Source organism: Dermochelys coriacea, chromosome 4 (genome assembly GCF_009764565.3).
Source record: "Dermochelys coriacea isolate rDerCor1 chromosome 4, rDerCor1.pri.v4, whole genome shotgun sequence".
Classification (NCBI taxonomy): domain Eukaryota; kingdom Metazoa; phylum Chordata; order Testudines; family Dermochelyidae; genus Dermochelys; species Dermochelys coriacea.
The window spans coordinates 54,802,305-54,824,615 of record NC_050071.1 but is presented as its reverse complement, the minus strand read 5'-3'; the positions used below and the strand labels follow the sequence as shown (position 1 = coordinate 54,824,615).

General features: G+C 44.3%; 1 protein-coding gene across 1 annotated transcript in view; it reads left to right on the top strand.

Moving 5' to 3' along the window:
- Window positions 1-269: 269 nt before the first annotated feature.
- The window catches only part of INPP4B (inositol polyphosphate-4-phosphatase type II B), a 521,268-nt gene continuing 499,226 nt past the window's right edge, over window positions 270-22,311 (top strand). Inside the window, exon 1 of the mRNA XM_043513204.1 lies at window positions 270-735. The gene's annotated coding sequence lies outside the window, so the exon portion shown is untranslated. The remainder of the gene's footprint in view (window positions 736-22,311) is intronic.

The following is a 22,311-nucleotide window of genomic DNA, read 5'->3' as shown; positions in this document are numbered from 1 at the left end:
TCCAGTGTAGTGAAGGGAGTTGTTTTTCCTAAAATGCCCCATGTTTAGCTCTGGGGGGGCGTGACTAATACTTCCCCCTGGGCCAGGAGCGTGCATCCACGTGGCTGGCTGTGCCCCGGCCTCTCCACAGGAGGGGGAGCTGGGGGCTAGGTCGGGGCTTGACCCTTTCCTAGAGGTGTGGGGGGAGGAGCCCTGGCGTCCAGCGCCTCGGGGGAGCTCGGCCCAAGCTGCCGGGCTGCGGCCCCAGGAGAGGCTGCGGCGGACGCCGGGCCGCTGTGGACTGCGGGAGGGGAGTGGCAAGCGGCAGTTTCTCCCTCCCACACGCCCGGCCCGCTCTCCCCTCCTCCAGCCGCGGCAGGTCACCTCGCTGCGAGCGCGGCTTGGCGGGGCTGCTTTGCGCAGTGACAGGCAGGGGCGGCGGCGGCGGCAGCTCGCGGCTCCTCTTCTCCCCGCGGGCGGGCGGGCGCCAGGGGCGCGGACTCCGGGGCCGCTGGCGACTGGCTGCGCGGACATTGGGAGGAGACGCGCCCGGAGGAAGGCGGGCGCTGCAACTTCTCGCCGCGGCTGCGGGCAGAGGGTGGGTGGCCGGGTCTCGCTGCCCAGCAGCGCCACAGCTCCCGGCTTCCTGTCGCCGGCTGGGCCAGAGGCTCCGGACTATAAATAGCAGGTTCCCCAGCTGCTGAGTGACGGGCGGCTCGAGTCTCTCTGCGCGGCAGGCTCCCTGCTCCGAGCCAGGTAATGACCGTGCGGGCGGGCCGGGGCTCGGGGTCTCTGGCTGCTTAGGGAGGGGAGCAGGGGCTGTAGGGGGGCGCTTCAGGTGAAGCCTCCGTCTCCCGCCCCAATCAAGTTTCTCAGTGTTCCGCTCCTAACCGAAAAGCAGAGCCTGGAAGGTGCCCCAGCCAGGAGCTTTGCAAAGCCTTCCTTCCGGGCTGGGCATTTCACCTTCCCCAGCCCGCCAGAGCCGCAGCTGGCGGCTCGGCTCTGGAGAGTTTCTTAGTTAGGGGCTTGCAACTACTTGGGTCAGAGAGAGCAAGCACGGGGCTCTGGGCAGCTGCTCGGCTCCCCTTCCCTCCTCCCCCGCGTAGGTGGAGGTTGCTGCTCCCTTCTGCCCACTGATGCCTGCTCTTGCCCACTCCCGAGGTGCGGTGACAGGCAGGGGGATCGGCCTCCTCTTCTTTATTGTCACCCTTTCTTTCCCTCCCCGTTGGGGCCAGAGCCAGGGGGTGGATGGGTGGCGCTCGGTGGGTGCTTCCTCTTTCTGCCCCCCTGAGGCTGCTAAGCAGACTTGCGGCTGGGTACCAAACAAGGAGGTTGCCGGGGAAAGGGAGACCGATTTAGTGCCGAGGATGAGCCTAGTTTGCAGGGTGCTGCTGCTGCTACGTATAACTTATTAGCAAAAGCTGCTGGGGGTTCCTCTCACTTTTAATGCGTGGTCTGAGCTTTCTAATCTCTGTTGTGGTACCGGATGCATTACATCAGCTAATTTCAGGTTACACGTTTTTCTTGCCACCTCTTCAGCGGTTGCAAAACGTGCTCCTTTAAATTGTGGCAGTTATTTTAAAAAAATGCCATGATTAGTGGATTTAAATGAGTGATTTAAAATATTTTGTCCCTGACACTTGAAAGTTTGATACCTAACTGGTTATATTGGGAATAGAGTCCTTCTCCTAGTGGTTTAATTTTTTTTAGACTGGTAACAGTTAGAGGATCCCAGCTCCATGTTACAAACAGTTAGGTGTTAATCAGCATACGCTCTGGTGCAGTAGACATCAAAAGCTAAAACACTATATATAAATAAGTTAATGACAGTTGTGACCTACAATGGTATCAGCCAGGAAGGGAAGATAATGGTGAGACTTAGTCCCTATACTGCTGCTCCTCCCACAAATTGAGGCACAAATTATAAAACAATGTGAATGTAAGATACCTTTGTTATGTATGAACTTCTCAGCTTGCTGAGTTATGTTAATTTAAGTATAGTGACTTTAAAGTTAAAGAAATTGAAAACATTTTCGTGAAAGTTTATTAAATCCATGTTTTCATCTAACATGTATTTATCCTTCCTTCTTTCTTGTCTGGAAAATATTTATGCTTGTTTAATTACATATACTGAAATCTGGCAAATCAGGTTGGTACAAACTATATTAAAATCTAGGCTAATATTTATAGTGCACACCACATCTATGTTTCAAAGGTCTTTGTTTCAAAAATTAATGTTATACGTACTTAAGTCTAAATGACAAATATTGGCAATATCACTTTAATATCAAAACACTAATCCATTTTACAGATTAATTACTAGCTAAATAATTTTTTTTTAAAAATGGAAGTGTTGGCTGAAATACAGAAGCATAAAAAAATCTTAAATTGTTGGTAGTGTTTGTTTGGAAGGGCAATTCATGTCTCCTACTGATTTGTCTTAAATTTGACAGGTTCTACTTGAGACTTTGAGTTCTATCCTCTAATTCAGGAAATTGTATGGGATTTTATGAACACAATTCCTTATAGTATTGCTTGGAGTTACCTATGCAGGACCAAATCCTGCTTGCCTTATTCACGCAAACATCCCACTGAAATTAAAGTACTAGTCACAAGAGTAAGGTGAGCAGGAATTGGGCCTGGTCAGCCATGCAGTCCTATCAGTGTTAGAGGAGTTTGTACAGTGTTTGTCTGGTCAGAATTTAGCTCAGAAATATCTTCACATTGATAAGAGATTTTAATTTATTTTGTCCTGACACAAAATCCAAGATGGCAATATTGAGAGAGCAGAGAACTGCAAACTCCACTCAGTGCACTTGGGAACCTATATGAATTTCACTTCTCAGCTGACTGTTGAGCAGAGGTTATGAGAAACTATTTTGTCATATAAATTAGAGATGGAGAACTTGTATTAGTCTTCTCTTGTCCCTCTCCTGCTAGTATATTCTCAAATGGTTTGTCCAGTCCAGTTTTAAATTATTCCAGTGATGGGGGCTTCCGTTACTTCCCTTGAACTTTTATAACTACGGTAGCTAGAAATTGGTATGAATTCACAAACCACAAGTTAAACACCCATATACAATGCAACTAGTTGCACAGTTTTTTTTTTTTTAAAGTAGAATTACTTCTATTTGTCTTGGTTTTCATAAAAACTGTTTCTACTAAAATTGCTTTATAAGCCAAATTTAGTTAGACACTGTGCCTTCTCATGTAAAGAGATGAGTCCAGAAGGTCCTCTCACTTACGCTGGTGTAACTCCATTGTTAAATTGAGTTAATCCTGATTTACACAGGTGAAAGTGAAAAGACAGTCAAGCCTAAAATTTTAAATAGGCCTCAGTCTGCAGTACTAAACCTTTTTCCCCTTTACTCTCTAGTGACTATTGCCCATAGACATTTCTAAGTTTCACATATATTTACCACTGGAAAGGATTTTTTTAATGAGAACTCAGACAGCATTAACTATAGTTGTGTAACTGGCATACTATAATATTAAATGCATGATATAATTTATGAGGTTCATTTCTGGGACCAGCTCAATCAGTATTGCATGATCATATGCTGTTGTGCAGTAACACTTCTTAAAAAACATCATTTTGTATCCTTGGTAGATAATTTTTACCCTTTAAACATCATACTTTTAAGGCATTTCTCATATTATTAGACCTATATAATGCATGCACAGAGGTGGATTTGCTCACCGAGAATTCTGCAGAATCTAGAAAGCATCCTGCAGATATTTAAAGGTGAAGAAATCAAAATAGTAAAATGAGCTTGTGTCTTGTCTGACTGGGGAGCAGAACTATTTTTAACAGGTTTTTCTCTTGAAAAAGAAAGTGTTCCTATATGTTTGTACATACTGTCATAATTTCACCAGTCTTCTTATCCCATTGCTCCTGTGTGTATCTGCCATTGCAGTAAATTTGTCATTTACAGTGAAGATGCTAATTTGACAAGTATAGTGGAATTTAATAACAGTTGCTTAACTTCAGTTTTCCGGGTCATTGTAAGAGGTGGTCATATGATACAGTATGATTAATAGGGAGAAACTCTTGTAGGAAATGAGATTTTACTGTATACCGATTTATGCTACATATAAATAAGCTTTCACTATATACAGCTTATGCTAGGGTTTCATGTAACTTTTTTGTGGTTATAAACCACATTTCTAGCAGTATAGTGGTACCTAAAGCATGTTCTAAGCTTATAGGTAAGGTGTGTGTTTTCTTTATAAAAATGACTTTGAAAAGCTCAATCCACGTTAAGTCAGGGGAGGAGGATAAATATGTTGGGCCTGATTTTTGGCTTGCACCATGTATAGTTATTTACACTCAATTTGCACAGAAGTAAAACACTAACAAATCCAAATTTTAGTGTTGTGCAATGTGGGCATAAAGGCACTTTCACTCTGGTTTGGAAGGTTTTTTTTATTCTCACTTAGCACATGTGTAAATGGCTTCACAAAGTATCTGGAATTGGGGAATCAGGCCCATAGAGTGAAATTTTCGCCACTATAATGATGTAAATATGGAATAATTTCTCCACTAATTTTAATGGAGTCAGACCAGTATACACTATTGGAAAAGGGAACAGCATCTGGCCTCAAAAATTGAATTGTGACACTTGATGTGTAGGATAATTGCAATCCAATACAGTTAGTGATCCTTTTTAGGTATCAGTTCAAGGGAACGTCTTAGATTGTCAAATAGAAATTATAAACAGTGGGGATTGTGTGGAAAGAATATCTTTTTGTCTATAATCAAAGTAACTTGATTGCCTTGTAAAGATTAAACTGATTTTTTTTAAATTGTTTCAGATATACTATTTTATGGAACTTCTTTGTCACTAACCGTCATGACAAACAACTAATGAGGCTGCTGTAGGATTGTCACATGACACAGCCTAGTTATGCAAATTGGCAGCGATAATAAGAACATTCTCTGTGTGGGAAAAGTTGTCATTTACACTGATCATTGAGCAAGCTTTCTTTAAGGCATGTACAACAGCTTGTATTTCAGCTTCAGAGGGGTTAGGCTTCTCATTCAAAGATGATAGGCTCCAGTGATTGAGCACTAAAACAAAGGAATATGGTACAAATGTAGAGGTAGCAAATTGGGATGAAACAATGAAATCTTTAAATTTGAAATCTCTAAAAAGAGAAACTAGGGAGATCAAAGCTATGCTGCTTAACCACTAACAATAGTTTTTGGTGGTTATTTTATAGCGTTTTAACATGGAGAGCTGCTAAACTTGTAACATTCCAATTATCTATTAAAAATAGTCATAATAAATAACATATACTGAATATTTAATAAATAGAATAAAAAAATCCAGGTTGGATTTTTACTTGTGCACATGCAATTCAGTTCTTCTGCAACTTTCATGTTTGTAAGTACCCTCTGGTCCTAAATTTCTGAGACTGGAATGATTTTGTTCAGGTGAATATAGTCTTGTTTTCCCCTCTTTTTCAAACAATATAGAAACATCTTGACTGCTATTTGTATGAAAACATTTTGCTTTAAGAAAGCTAGAATTTTCATGTTCTGAATCTGTCAGATAATTGGAACATAAATACATTCTACACTAGATGGCAGTATACAATACTAAGAAGCTGTAGGTCATTTTAACTCTAACAAATCCATTAGAAACTATAGGTAGCATTTTTCCCAAAGCAACTGACTTAAGAGCCTAAGATTTTCAGAAGTGACTTAGTCTAAGTGCCTAAATCCTGTTCACTTTCAGTGACACTTTCACTTTCACCTCATTTTCAATGGGGCTCAAAAGTCTGAAAGTCTCTTAGATTTCTAATTGTTTGCAGTGTAGCTGAAGCTATATTGGTGCCTGAATATTAGAGAAACAAGAAGAAAAGCTCTGGGTAAGCTCAAAAGCATGTATCTTTCAACAAGTTGGTCCAATAAAAGATTTTGCCAACCCACCTTATCTCTTGGGTTTCTAAGTCACTTAGGTGCTTTTGAAAATGTAATTTTATTTATTTTAAAACTGTAGACTTGAATTTTTATCAGTCAATAAAATTAAAAACAAAAATAAGATGTATTGGGCCTGATTCTAATTTACACTGTAAGGCCTGGTTTATACACAAACTTTTTGTACTGATTTAACTATTTCTATTAGGGATGTGATTGTTCTACTGAAGTATTGGTAATGCAGTTATACTGGTAGAAAGGTGGCAGATACCGGTGTAGCTTATTCCCATAATGGAAGGAAAATAAGCTGTACTGCTAAGGCACCTTTGTACATGTACTTCTAATGTCAGTACCGGGCAAATTAGTTGAAACAATAGTAAAGAATAAAATTGTCAGACACATAAAAGAACGTAAATTCTTGTGCAAAAGTCAATATGATTTCTGTAAAGGGAAATCATGTCTTATTAATCTATTAGTTCTTTGAAGGGGTCAACAAACGTGTGGACAAGGGGAATCCAGTGGACACAGTGTATTTAGATTTCCAGAAAGCCTTTGACAAGGTCCTTCACCAAAGGCTCATATGTAAATTAAGTTGTCATGGGATAAGAGGGAAGATCCTTTCATGGATTGATAACTGGTTAAAAGACGGGGAACAAAGGGTAGGAGTAAATGGTAAATTTTCAGAATGGAGAGGGGTAACTAGTGGTGGTCCCCAAGGATCAGTCCTAGGACCAATCCTATTCAATTTATTCATAAATGATCTGGAGAAAGGGGTAAACAGTGAGGTGGCCAAATCTGCAGACGATACTAAACTGCTCAAGATAGTTAAGACCAAAGCAGACTGTGAAGAACTTCAAAAAGATCTCACAAAACTAAGAGATTTGGCAACAAAATGGCAAATGAAATTTCATGTGGATAAATGTAAAGTAATGCACACTGGAAAAAATAACCCCAACTATACATACAATATGTGGGGGCTAGTTTTAGCTACAGCTAATCAGGAAAGAGATCTTGGAGTCATCGTGGATAGTTCTCTGAAGACATCCACGCAGTGTGCAGCGGCAGTCAAAAAAGTGAACAGGATGTTAGGAATCATTAAAAAAGGGAGAGAGAATAAGACGGAGAATATCTTATTACCTTTATATAAATCCATGGTATGCTCACATCTTGAATACTGTGTACAGATGTGGTCTCATCTCAAAAAAGAGATACTGGCATTAGAAAAGGTTCAGAGAATGGCAACTAAAATAATTAGGGGTTTGGAACGGGTCCCATATGAGGAGAGATTAAAGAGGCGAGGACTTTTCAGCTTGGAAAAGAGGAGACTAAGGGGGGATATGATAGAGGTATATAAAATCATGCGTGTGGAGAAAGTGAATAAGGAAAAATTTACTTGTTTTCATAATATAAGAACTAGGGGCCACCAAATGAAATTAATGGGCAGCAGGTTTAAAACAAACAAAAGGAAGTTCTTCTTCACACAGCGCACGGTCAACCTGTGGAACTCCTTGCCTCAGGAGGTTGTGAAGGCTAGGACTATAATAGGGTTTAAAAGAGAACTAGGTAAATTCATGGAGATTAAGTCCATTAATGGCTATTAGCCAGGATGGGTAAGGAATGGTCCCTAGCCTCTATTTGTCAGAAGGTGGAAATGGATGGCAGGAGAGAGATCACTTGATCATTACCTGTTAGGTTCACTCCCTCTGGGGCACCTGGCATTGGTCACTGTCGGCCAATAAGATACTGGGCTGGATGGACCTTTGGTCTGACCCAGTATGGCTGTTCTTATACTTAAAGTGGTATAACTTTTTTGTGTGTTGACAAGCCCCCTTTACACTGATCTGGAAATGTAAAGGGTCTTAAAGTGGATATAAAGGGGGCTTAGTGTAAATGAAAATCAAGCTCATTGTTTGTGAGATGGTAATACATTCTTATTAATATAGCTTAAAGTGCTTGTAATGTCTGATTACATGAATAATCTGAAAGGAAGATGAAATAAGCACAATGCTGTGTACAGGTTTGGTCACCATAGGTAGGGAAGAGAAGGACAACTAGGATGAAGAAACATTTGGAGAGAATTGTGCATGAGAAAAATTTGGGCAAATTCTGTATGTACAGCCTTGAAGACTGAGGCTACTGGAGGGAGGGAGTTATGATTGTGTACTTTAGAAGCACACAAATGGGTGCTACGAAGGTGATTTTTTTTCATTAGTAATACATCTGGATTTAAATTTAAACAACCATTTAAAAAACAAATAAGTAGCAAGATGACTACAGAACGTGAGGGAATCAAATTGACTAGAAATCTACAAGTCAATGCGTGTGTCATCAAGTGGGCAATGGCCTAGAAATCTTAGTCCTGTCTAACTACATAAAAGCAAGGAAGACTGAGTAGATCTTAACTGTAGGAGTTCTATGCCCAATCTTTGAGCAGCATTATATTATGTATATTTGCAAGTAAACTTGTATGTAATAGCAGCTTGATCGAACCCTGTGATTCAGTGGATTTTAGTTTTCTGGCTTACATTTTCTTTTAGAATCTATAAGACGCAAAACTGTTCACACATTGGGATTAAGTCTTCACTGGCTGTCCAAATATATACATATTTGGTGCTTTTCAATTAACATTAGACAGTTGGGGGGGGAGGGTGGACGTGGGAAATGGACATGTTTTTGGAGCACATGAAATGCTAAATCTGTTAACTGAAAAAATTCTCTTTAAAGTAGAAAGCAACTGGATTTTTCAACCACAGTATTAAAAAAAAAAAAATGCACCACCATCAGAAGAAAACAGATACATGTAGAAATGTTTAGTGATCAAAATGCCATGGTTCCCTGACTTTACTGCTAGTACTCTTATAAATTCTACAGCTTCAAACTTTGGTAATCCTTGATATCTTTTATATCCAGATTCTCAAGATAATGCAAAGGAAGCACTTGCAGAAAATAAATTTGTATAGGGACAAATACTTCTCTTGCAAATAAATACTTGCGCATATGTAATGGTTTTTTGAAGGTACAACAGGTGAGTAGACACTCTCTTGCAGGTGAACCATTGATGCAGCTATCCGTGAATATTTATTAAGTTTTATATAAACAAAAGAATACAGAACTGGCCTGTTTTGAAAACAGCAAAATTATGCTTACTCATTTTAAACTTGATTAAATTACCTCCAACTTAATCAGTTTTGGCACATTATAATAGATTGACAGAATTGGGCATCTCGCCTGAAGCTACGATCTATTTTGTTTCTCCTCTGTCTCATTCAGTTAATCAAAACAAGATAGTGCAGGTAAAAATAAAATGTAATTCACCACAGGTTTGTGGTTCATTTTTTTATAAATGTATAGACAGTTAATAACTTGCTGCTCCTGAACTACTCTAATTCATGTATGTGTAGGCTTTTTTTGACTGTTTTGAAATAATAATGAACATCCACCACAGGCCTGGGGGAAATCCCTTACTCTTTTTGTCAGAAGCTGTTTTGGTTCCGTAAGATCAGTTGATAGGCTTCAGGATTTTATTTATGTGATCTAAAAGAGCAGCATCTCCCACTATTGTTCAAAGCTCAAAGTAGAAGTGTTTTTCTAATGTGGAATTCAAACTGATTTAAAACAAATGCATTATCTGCTATGGTTAAAGGCCACAAGGGACAACACTAGTAGTCATGACCCTAGTTTCCAATTTACATTTTTAGAACACTTTTTAATCCAGATGAATTGCCAGTTCTTTTATACTAAATAATTCAACAGAGCCTTTGTTGTGCCATCAGCAATGCTGCTTGTATATCTCCTCTCCTAAGTAATATGCCTGGGGCCAGATTCTGACCCTGTTTATAGTGGAGTAAGTTTGTTGAAACCAGTGGAGACACTCTGGATTTACACTGGTTTAAATTAAGGTCTGAATCTGGTCATTTATCTACTGCTAAAAGTAACTTAATTTTTATTAAAACTATTTTTAATTAAATGGAGGTCATATTCTGTCGCTCCTAAAAAGTGCATAGAGGAGGCAGCATGGTCCAGTGGATAGACAGGATAGCACTTGGATGTAGGTTCTGTTCTCAGTGCTGTTGCTGGCTCACTGCAAGACCCTGAGTGCATCGCTCAACTTCTCTGTTTCCCCATCTATAAAAAGGAGAGGAGATAATGATACTTAGCCATCTTTGACGTCTATGGGCCAGATTCAGATCTCAATGAAACTACTGTTTTAATGGTACGTAAGAGAGGACCCAAATGGCAGAGTACCTGGAGCCACGGCTTATTCACTAGACAGGAATGGGAAGCAAGGCCTAGCTGTGGAGGAGGGGCTGGGAAGCAGAGAGCCTCCTGTTCACCTAGAATTGAACTGAGAGAAGGTGCCAAGGTGAATACATGCCAATGTAAATTTAAAAGAATGAATGAGAGAGCAAGCATGTGCACACACAGGTGCAGTTTTCTGCTCTCAGAAAGTAGCTCAAACCCTATTTAGAACTTAAATTTGCACCTTTCACAGGTTTTGATTTTTAATAGTGCGGAAATTGACAAGATTGCATAAGATGAGCTCAAATCTTCTCATGCTTGGCTGCTTCTACTGGTCTTGGCTCAATACTATTCTGCCTACGCTTCCTATATCTGCCTGATCCCAAGAGAAACTTCCATCTCTTATATTTGGGTAGGGTAATGAGCTGGTTGCCTTAGTGAGTTAGCAAATGCCACTACTGTGGGACAGCCCCCATTATCAGGATGGGGACATGTAAGGCAAATGCTGCTAGCTTGTTATAGCGTGGCTCTGAGTCAGGGGACAAATGTGGTGTCAGGTATCTTTCATCTGGACTAGTAGGAGTCTGGTAAATTTTTTTCAAAGCTTGATGCACTATATGTACTGGCCTTGATGCTGGCCGCCGCTTTTTACTGTTGTACGCTGATCTGGCAGCACAAAAGCGGGACAAACACTATCTTTACTGTCTACTTGGAAGTTATCTCAATGTAGGAATGCATATCTGGGGGAAGAGGTCATGGCAGGAGTGTCCTTATGCCTAGGTTAGTCTTGGCTGCCTGAACAGGCCTTGGGATCATGCTCTAACTTATGCTCAGTTGCCTATCTTAAGGGGTACTGTAGTTTACACTGGGGTCTGGCCTGGCCATAGAATCTCAGGGTTGGAAGAGACTAGTTCATCTAGTTCAACCCCCTGCTCAAAGCAGGACCAATCCCCAACTAAATCATCCCAGCCAGGGCCATCCTTACCCTTATGCAAAGTATGCAGCTGCATCAGGCACTAAGAAATTTGGGGCACCATGTTTCCTGGTGCCCTGCGCAGCTGCATGCTGCTCCAGCCCCGCCTCGTCTCACCCCTGCTCTGCCCCAGCTCCGCCTAGGATGACCAGACAGCAAGTGTGAAAAATTGGGACGGGGTGGGGGGTAATAGGTAATACCTATATAAGACAAAGCCCCAAATATCGAGATTGTCCCTATAAAATCGGGACATCTGGTCACCCTAGCTCCATCCCTTCCCCAAAGCCCCCGCACTTGCCCCACTCCCACCCCCAGTCCCCTGAGGACTCTGGCAGGGCTGGGCCAGCGCTCACCAGTGAAGTGAGTGCTGGAGGGTGGTTCCCCCGGCCTCCCACCCCCGCAGAGGCCGGGGACCAACCTCCTCTCCCCCATGGAGGACTGGCACCCTCCCTTCCCCCTGTGAGGGAGTTGAGTAGGGCCCCAGAATAGCTAGGGACGGCCCTGGGCCTGGCACCTGGCTGGACTCAGAATCTGGAGGATGCAAAATGGTGAACATCTCCCTCCCTTCCTAAGCATCAATGAGATCAGGGTCACTCAGTGATCATCCTCCTGGCTCCACCCCTATCCACTTCAGTATCCTGATCACTATAGAGCTCAGAGAGAGAGACTGTCATTGGTGTTGGGTGGGGTAATACTGCAGAGCCAGACTTCAATGTCCATCTGTGCTCCTAACATTCAGAATAAGTAAAAGAGATTAAGGCAGTTATTACAGGATAAAAGGGATGGGGTGGGGGCAGAGAATTAATTAGGAAATTTAAGTCTATCATTTATTCAGCTGAATGGAAGGGATGGGAAAGGAAAAGCACCTAGAATTCCAAAGCACATTTTAAATATAGCTTGAGCAGATGAGTCCTAAACCTGGAATTCTGAAATTTTCAACATAACCGAAGAAATTCAACCATAAGTCTTTTAAAATCCCTGTCTTTTGGAACTGCTGCTACATCATCTTCATCTGAGTTCAAGCAAAAAGTAGTAGAGAGCAAGTTTGATTCGGTCCAAGCTATGCCACTTTCTAGTGGCATAGACCAGGGCATAGCAGCCCATTCTGCAGAAAGTCTGCCCAGACACCTGTGACAAGTGCAAGACAGACGCGCACACCCACACACACATCTCCCACTTGCCCAACTGATGCAACCTCAACTGTGTTTGGCACTGGCCAAAGAGCACAGCCAGAATGAGTGCTTCTGCAGGCCAGTCAATTTGACTGCTCACTCACGTACTGGTTTCTGTCTAAAGATGCTGAACCTTAAAAGTTTAAAACCTATTTTATGTTATTACTATGACCTAAATTCAAAAACACTCCACATTTTACGTTAAAGACCTGCGGGGGAAATTGATGACTCCTTCCCATTCTGCGGCACAATCTATGCACTAAATGGAACATACGCAAGAGCTGTAACGCAAGAGGCTTACAAGCCTGTATCCTGTAAGACTTGGCTTAAGCTAAAAGCATTTGCCAAGATTAAGCTAGGCTGTGGCACTTGACCCAGATAATGGACTAGACCAATCTCTAACTAGAAAAGAACCAAAGGGCCCCTGGAAAAGTCCCTAGCTGTCCATTATATGCACCCTCCATTCTGCAAAAGTCCCCAGTCAAAATGCTGCCACAGCAAACTGCAGATCTTGATAAAGGTGTGTCAGCACTGTGCTAATTATGAAACTGTCTCGCCATTATTCCTTATAAGGCTTTATTAATAATGCTTGAGCGGTGTGGGAAAAAAAACTAATAAGGAAATGCATCATATGACTTGGATTTGGACCTATACAAGACTGGAGACCAGTGACAAGTGCAAGACAGACACCTGCGTGTGACCATCTCTGTCTCCCTCTCCCTGCATGCTTGTATTCAATAAAAAGCCTTAGACTGTTTGAACCAAACAGATGGTGTGACTCATTTTCCACAACAATCTGGGGGCTCGTCCTGGATCCACCGTATGCCATCCATGACTATAAAAGCGGCAAAGAGTCCTGTGGCACCTTATAGATTAACAGACAAATTGGAGCATAACCTTTCGTGGGTGAATACCCTCTTTGTCGGATGTATTCACCCATGAAAGCTTATGCTCCAATACTTCTGTTAGTCTGTAAGGTGCCACAGGACTCTTTGCCGCTTTTACAGATCCAGACTAACACGGCTACCCCTCTGATGCTTGACATCTATGACTAGAGGCAGTTTCCCTCTGAACCCAAGGCACCATGTAAAAGGTAAAAGACCTTTTTTTTTTAAATCTCTATAGTGGGTTTTTGGTGGAGAACTGACTGTAGGCTCTGGAATTGGGTAGGTTGCGTGCTGGATCTGAACTTTATTGGCAAACAGCTCTGACGCCTTCAGGTAGGCCGGAAAAGTCACAAATGTGGCTGCCTAGGACTTAGTCTGTTTGGGTGTGGGTATGGGTATGTCGCTGTAAAAGCAAGGGTCACAGAAAGACACCCAGAGTCCTCTGCAAAGCTGCGGCTCATGACCAGAGGTGTCTCTAAAGCAAGCTCTGTGGCCCCAACGGAGAAGGGTGGTAAAAGCCCTGGCCAAGATGGGGCCGTTTCTGCATGGCTTGACTGGCGAAATGGGCCCCGTGTGAGGCAAGGAATGCTTATCCCTATTTTTCCATCCTTGGACGACCCTAGTTCTTTTGGCCATTGATTCTACATCTCACCTGACGCAATAGAGTACATGGCAGTAGCCGACGCTCTTTGCTGACAGGGGTTGTGAGAGGGTCGTGGACATCCTCTGTGAATCTTCCTTGTATGAGTGTTTCCCTCAACTTCTTTCCTCTGGTTTCCCCTTTACCACCTAAGGATGGTCTAATGGACCATTGACTGGTCTGACCTCCTGAAAGAGAGTCGTGGACATCCTGACAATAAACATTTCCTGTAAATCCACCCTGTGTGTAAGACCTGAAAGGGGAAGGAATGGGAGGCGGTGGGTCAAAAACGATCCCCGTCCGCCAAAAGGCACACCTGCATTTTATATGTACAAGAATTACAGTCCTAGCACTTGCAAGTATCTGGAGAAATGAAATTGTTATACCAGTGATAATCCGGACTTACTATTTCCCTTAGAGGGGAATTTTGACTTTGATAAAGTAGTACATGTTAGGGGCACGCTGTTGACTTATAATGTGGGCCAAGATCAATTTAATGCCTATTTTAGTAGGTATGGGGAAATGGAAAAATGGCACCGAGAATCTCAGGTAAGGAGTCTTAAGGATTCCAATGAGAAACTTAAAAATTCCCAAGAACACCGTAAGACCCAATTGCAAAAGGCAAATGAAAAATTAACGGTATCCCAAACCCCTGCTGGCTAGCAAATCCCTCTCTATATCTCCCTCCCGAGAACCTCCCCGTCCGCCCCATCCTGTCGGGTCCATCCAATGATCTTTATCGATCTGTTTCTGGAAACAAGATAACCTCCTGGCACATATGTTGGTGGGGCAACAGGAAATCCTGGTCAAGGATCACAAAGTCAAGTATCAGTGTCATCCCCCTTTAACCCCAACTCCACTGGGGATAGCTCCCAGCACACGCCAGAGGCGGCCTCTGACAGCCCATCCCCAGAGGCTTCCCCTTCATTACTTATTGATTTCCCCGAACAACCAACTCCCCAGAGACTTTGATGGCCTCCCTCCTAAACACAGTTCATCGACTATCTACTGAGTGTCTCACATAGATGTTCTTGATGACCTTATTGAACCAGGTGGTCGAATGATTCTACGTAGCCAAACCCACCCATCTACATTGAATCTTAACATGCTCTTATGCCAATGCCCTGGTATAGGTGAAGAAGGTGGGGCCTTGGTCACTGTACATGCACTTTGGTCTCCCCTAATTTTTGGAAAATTACTGGTGATATACAAATCCGAGGAAGACCCTATAAAATTTCAGGAAGAGCTAAAACTATTATAAATTGTTATAACCCCACTTGGGCAGATCTAAATCAACTCTTTCGGGGTGTCCTGCCCAAGGAGATATTAACTCGCCTTCATGCAGCGGCTAGCTAGCCTAGCACTGACCCAGGCCATCCAAACCCGGAAGAAACAGCCTCTTTGAGAGAACACTGGCAAAAACTGGTGGATGCAGTTCTCTCAGTCTGCCCCAAAAGGGTGGACTGGACAAAAATTAACACTTGTAAACAAACTGAAGGAGAAGACCCTGCTGAGTATTTGCAGCGCCTTCAGCAGGTCTTTGAAAGGCATTCCGGCATAGATAATGTGGACCAAGGTGTTACCCAAGCCATAGTGGCAGCCTTTGTTCAGGAACTCCTTCCCAAATTAGGAGACCAGTTAAAATGAGGCATTATAGGATGGGAAACAAAAGCTCTTGATGACATCTTGGCGGCTGCCCACCATTTTTATCACCAGTCAGAAAAGAAAAAGGATGAAACAGAGTATAAATTGTTGACCCTCCAAATTCAGAACTTTCAGGGGCCTCTGAAGAATTGTCCATTCTGCAAAAAACGGGAAAAGTCTAACCAAGGGCACCACCATTTGCCTTTCCAGAGCCCACCCAATGGCACTTGCTATTACTGCAAGCGTATGGGGCACTGGAAAAGCGATTGTCCCTTCTGCCTTGGTCAACCGGTTTACCCTCATGTCCCAGTCCAGACTGTCCATCCCCTACCTCCCGTACCTCCCCGGGAATAATCGGATTACCAGGAGATCAGTAGCATCATCGCTTCACTCATCCCCTTGGACCAGTCAGGCCCATATGTGACTTGTATTATCAATGGTATGCCTACTTCTTGCTTGATAGACACTAGTGCATTGCGATCCACCCTTCGCGCCAGTGATTTTCCCTCCGCCCCTATTATTTCTCAAATAGTGAGCGCTGTAGGTATGAGTAATACTCCTATTCCTCATCCTATATCTGCACCCCTCATTCTCTCCGTTGGTCATTTGTCTGATCAACACGCTTTCCTCCTCTGCCTGTGTTCACCTGTTAATCTTCTGGGAATGGATTTGCTGTGTAAACTAGGCTGTAAAATCTATTGTACCCCTGATGGAGTATACTCGGATGTTCCCAATTCCAACCACAGTGAGGTTCTGGCGGTCTTACAAACCAACATTCCACAGGAGGTACTTGACCCCGGCCCTTCCTTACTGCAGTGGGAACTGCTGGCTAATGTCCCTCCCTCCTTGTGGTCGGATCATGCTAACGAGGTTGGGTGCATTGCTACTGCCCAACCTGTTAAAACTTGTTTAAACCCAGCAAAGCCACTTCCCAGGGTACAGCAATATCCCCTTTCTAGCTGAAGAAAGGATCCAACCAGTAATTGCATCCTTGATCCGACTGGGCATTGTGTTGTCCCTATGTTCAGCTGGTGTAATACCCCCATCCTGCCCATCAAGAAACGTGGCAAACAAACCTGGCGCTTTGTCCAGGATCTCTGCACTGTTAATGAAGCTGTCCTCCCTACTTTCCCTGTTGTGCCAAATCCTGCTACTATCCTATCTCATATTCCCTCGTCTGCCATCTATTTCACTGTGGTCGACTTGTGTTCGGCTTTTTTCTCTATCCCCATCCACACCGATAGCCAATTTTTGTTTGCTTTTACCTATCAAGGCCTTCAATACACCTGGACTAGACTGCCTCAAGGTTACACCGAGTCTCCCACTCTGTTCTCCCAGACCCTTAAACAGGACCTAGACGATATAGAATTCCCTCTGGGCTCCACCCTGATCCAGTATGTGGATGACCTGCTTCTGGCATCACCTTCTTTTAGATGTCTCCCTGACCGAATCTCTTGTTCTGTTAAACGCTTTATGGCCCTTTTAGGCTAAAGCCTGTAGGTCCAAACTTCAGCTCTGTCTACCAAGGGTCCCCTATCTAGGACATGATATTTCAGCTGGAGAATGGCATCTATCCTCTCCGAGGATACAGGCCATTCTGCAGGTCCCCAAACCGACTACCAGGAAGCAAATGTGTGACTTCCTGGGCATGGTCAGCTATTGTCGCCAGTGGATCCTTGGGTATGCAGCTATTGTCAAGCCCCTACAGCAGTTAGCCCTTGATAAAGTTCCCGAACAGCTCCCATGGTCCCCTGAGGCAACAGAGGCTTTCACACAGATTAAACAGGCCCTTACCAGGGCCCCTGCATTGGGTTTGCCAGACAACCAGAAACCCTTTACGCTTTTCTGTCATGAGCAGGACGGCATTGCTTTGGGAGTCCTTACCCAGACGCATGATGATAAGCAGCAGCCCATTGCATACTATAATTCACCTCTCGACCCTGTGGCAGCTGCGGCTTCCCTTGTAGAAACTTCTGCCATACTTGTCCTGGAATCCCCCTTGTGTGTTGCTGTCACCCATGCTCTAACTGCATTACTCACAAAAAGCAAAACCCAACACCTTTCCAACTCGAGACTAACAAAATATGAATAGCTGCTGTTAAATGCCTCAAATGTAACTCTTACCCGTTGTCGCGTCCTCAACCCGGCTTCTCTGCTCCCTACTTCAGTGGATGGTGAACCCCATGATTCTCTCACTGTGACCGCCCAACTTACTTGTCCTAGGGTTGACCTAAAGGACACCCCGCTCCAGAATCCAAATCTGCTGTTCTTTGTAGACGGGTCCTGTCTCAGAAATCCTTGTGGCTGGCTATGCTGTCTGTTCTCAATATAAAACAGTTGAAACTCACTCCATCCCCGGTGTACGCTCGGCTTAGGTTACAGAACTTGTTGCCCTTACTCGGGCCTGCACCCTGGCCAAGGGAAAATCTGTTACCATCTATACAGCTTCTTGATATGCTTTTGGAGTGGTCCATGACTATGGACAGATCTGGAAATATCAGGGGTTCCTCACATTGGAGAAAACAAAATCAGTAATGGGCCTTTTGTCGACGCTCTTCTCTCTGCCCTCCAACTTCCTTCTGCTGTGGCAATCATAAAATGTGTTGTGTACCAGAGGCCCTATGATGATGTTACAAAAGGAAATGCCTTGGCGGATGCTGCTGCCAAGCAGGCGGCCATTTCCGGGTCTCTGGCTCCCTTTGACTTTATTTTTCTCAGTGCCCTGTCCCCCCCCCCTTGTACCTGACTCCCTTGGGATTTAGCTCTCATGCAACCAGGAGAGAAATGGTGGGGGCCGTCCAGATGCTCATTGCGTCCGGATGCCTTGTGGCACTCCCCAGATGGCAGATTGGTGGCGCCCAAGGCTCTGCTCCCCTATCTTGCCCACGTGTCCCATGGCCAGGCACACGTGCCCAAAGGGGGGGATGACTGCATCAGTACTGCAACATTGGTTTGCCCCCAATTTTTCTAGTATAGTATGGCAATACTGTAATACTGCCCCATCTGCCTAGCCCACAACGGTGGCAGGCCGATAAAGGCAAAACCAACTGCACACACTACACCGTGGGGTCCCTTTGTCAATATTCAGATTGATTTCATCCATATGCCAAAATGTTGTTCTTATGAATATGTCCTTGTTTGCGTTTGCATGTATTCCGGATGGATCGAGGCCTATCTGTGTGCCAAGGCTGATGCCATCACTGTGGCCAAAAGACTGTTAAAAGACTTTATCCCTTGGTTTGGTTTACCTGTCTTTACTAATAGTGATCGAGGCACTCACTTTACAGGCCAAGTTATGCAACACGTTTTGTAAGGCCCTGAACATTACCCAATGCAGGGGTCCCCAATGTGGTGTCTGTGGGCGCAATGGCGCCCGCTGGGGCAGTTGTGTGCACCTGCAGGACACCACGCTGCCGAAATGCTGCCACCGAGCGAGGCTGCTGGAGAACCGCCTGCCCAAATGCCGCCGAGAAGCATTGCCATATTTTGGCGGCGGGATGTCTGGTGTCCGCCACAGTCTTCTGGGAATAGGAATGTGCTATTCCCACAGAAAGGTTGGGGACCACTGACCCAACATTTTCATTGTGCCCATCACCCCCAAAGTGCAGGGGCAGTCAAATGCAAAAATGGTGACCTGAAAAACAAAATTTCCAAGATCTGTGCTGAAACCAACCTGAAATGGCCCAATGCCTTACCCCTTGCCCTCATGCACATGAGGAGCACACCCATGCATAAACATGGCCTGTCCCACATGAAATCTTCAGGGCGCGACCCATGAGAATGCCAATAATCCCTCCCCCATTCTCTCATCAGCTAGACCTGCAACTAAACGATGATATTGTACTGGCATACTGTAGGAAGCTAATATGTTGTGTCAGGTCTATTCACTCACAGGTACACAGTGCCCTACCAGAACCAGCTGACATTCCATGCCACCCATTACAGCCTGGAGACGGGTCCACATTAAGGTGCATCAAAGAAAAATTTCCCTGGAAAGGTCCCTACCAGGTCTTGCTGACCACCCATACTGTGGTCAAGTGCCAGGGACTCACCAGTTGCATCCACACCTCCCACTGCAAGAAAACTTCCCCTCCTTTGGGCCCAGATGAACCCTCAGCCAGCAATCGAGAGCCTAACCTCAGAACGCTTCCCAGAGGAGCCTCGGTATTGCCTGATGAGGAGGAAATAGCACCTCCCTTCCAACAGCGAGATCATAGGTTCTTGGACAATTAACCTCTAACCTCCCGTGAACTCCTTTCACAGCCAGTTGAAAAATTGGCCCACTGGTAAAGTAGCACAAGAAACATAAGGCTATAATAACACCTTCCGAGCCCAGTGGTGAACCTAGCACCCACTGGCTCCTTGCGACCGTGACTGAGTCAGCTGCCAGAATGAAAGAATAGGCCATGGTGTGCAAGTGGCTTATGCCTTCTGTCTGGTTCATGTGTGTAACCATGTTATTGCTAAATTTGCATGACACCATTATGTTCTTTTGGGCACATGACATTGCTAACGCCCCTGCCACCCCTCCCCTAAGACCCTTGGGTAAGAATAAAAGTTGCCCTATCTATCCGGGGAGGAACAAAAGGTCCCATTCCCATGGGGAACTTGGGAACACTGTCTCGGGTTTACAGGGAGGCTGAGATAAAAACCTCTACCTCAGTCTCACTCAACAAGTGACTCGGGCCGCCAGTCTAACAAATTGCTGGATCTGTTCACATATGCCAGAACACCAGGCACAGGGAATCCCAGTGGTGGGGCTGCCGGCAGATTTATCTGAATGGGGAATGACTGAACAAACTGGTTACATGTCTATATAAGAAAAGAATCAGGGCAAAAGGGCCCCCGGGTCCCTACTATTCATTAAACGCATAAGTTATTCCCCCTGTCTTTTTGCCCCACTCTGCTATAATTTTACATATGCAGATATCTCAAAGGGACATTATGTAGGATCATACCCCCACTGTCAACATAAGCTTGCCTATTTCCCTAACAGCAATTATGGCCAAATCCAAGGGAAGAATGTTACCGCCTCCAACTGCTCTACACATAACAGTACATGGAGGCTGGATTATGTTTTCCCAGGAAAGTGGACTATGCAAGATTTGGGAGTATTCTTTTCTCAACATACCCCAGCTTGCACCCCAAACTCCATCCTGGCTTTGACCTCTGCCCCCTCCTTTCTTTTATTTTTATCCAAATGGTGTAGGCAAAATAAAACAGGTCAGAACATGACCAATTCCTTCCGTTCTAAGTGTAATGAAGGGACCAGGCTCATGTACCCAACCCTCGCCATTCGTGGTCTGTTTTGGCTCTGCGGGAACTGGGCAAACAAAACTCTGCCCTGGGACTGGAAAGGGGTTTGTACCCTCGGGTACCTTTTTCCCGGGTTTGAAAAAAAGGGACCACCTTTATCACATTCAAACCCGCAACCTGGGCCTACACCAGGTAAGGCGCAGTTCCCCATACCCCTTGATCCTACACCCTACTAAATTCCACCAAGATATCAGGGTGCTAATCCCTTGGCTGGGAGTCAGTGAATTGGAAAAGGCATTGTCAACTTTTCTGCCACTATGGAACTAATGGGGAATGCTACAGTGGATGCTATTACCAACTTGCAGACTGAAATCTGTGGTATTTTCCAAATTTCCCTGCAGAATTGCATGGCCTTAGATCTACTCCTGGCCAGTCAGGGAGGTGTCTGTATCTTGGTGAACATCACCTGCTGTGCCTATGTGGATAAAAACCAACAGGTAGTAAGTGATATACATACGATTCAATAACAGGTAAAACTGTTCCCTGGCATAGCAGAGGAGAAGACAACTCCAGATTGGGATTTGTGGTCCTGGCTTACGAGCCCATTGGGCTCGCTCGGATGTCAAATCTTAAAAGGCCTCCTAATGATCATGGCCCTCCTCACTGCTGTCTATGTTATCTTTGCTTGCAGCAAGTGCTGTTGCTCCCTTATACTCAAAAATGCTTCCAATTCGCTACACTCCACACCCAAAGGACACAACTACCAAAATGAGGAAATCATAATGCACATGTTAGTCTATCATAATGACAGGTTTCAGAGTAGCAGCCGTGTTAGTCTGTATTCGCAAAAAGAAAAGGAGTACTTGTGGCACCTTAGAGACTAACAAATTTATTAGAGCATAAGCTTTCGTGAGCTACAGCTCACTTCATCGGATGCATTCCTCTGTTTTTTCCACCAAATGCATCCGATGAAGTGAGCTGTAGCTCACGAAAGCTTATGCTCTAATAAATTTGTTAGTCTCTAAGGTGCCACAAGTACTCCTTTTCTTTATGTTAGTCTATGACGCCCTCCTGGGGCCACCGGAGGGTGAGTGTGTGACCCTCCGAGCACCAGAGCAGGGAACCTATGCAGCCCATCAGGTACCAGAAGAAGGCAACCCTTCATGCCCCAGAGGAGGACGAGGGTGCATATGTTGCAGGAATTTTGGGTTTGGAGTGGTGCTAAAAGCGCCAAAGTGGGGAATTGTGGGGGAAATTGCTGTTGACCTGACCCCTTCCCATTCTTCGGCACAATCTATGCACAAAATGCAACATATGAAAGAGCTGTAACGCAAGACGCCTACAGGCCTGTATCCTGTAAGACTTGGCTTAAGCTAAAAGCATTTACATATGCTAGGCTGTGGCACTTGACCCACATAATGGACTAGGCCAATCTCTAACTAGAAAAGAACCAAAGGGCCCCCGGAAAAGTCCCTAACTGTCCATAATATGCACCCTCCACCCTGCAAAAGTCCCTAGTCAAAATGCTGCCACAGCAAACCGCAGATTTCGATGATAACAAGGTGTGTCAGCACTGTCCTAATTATGAAACTGTCTCA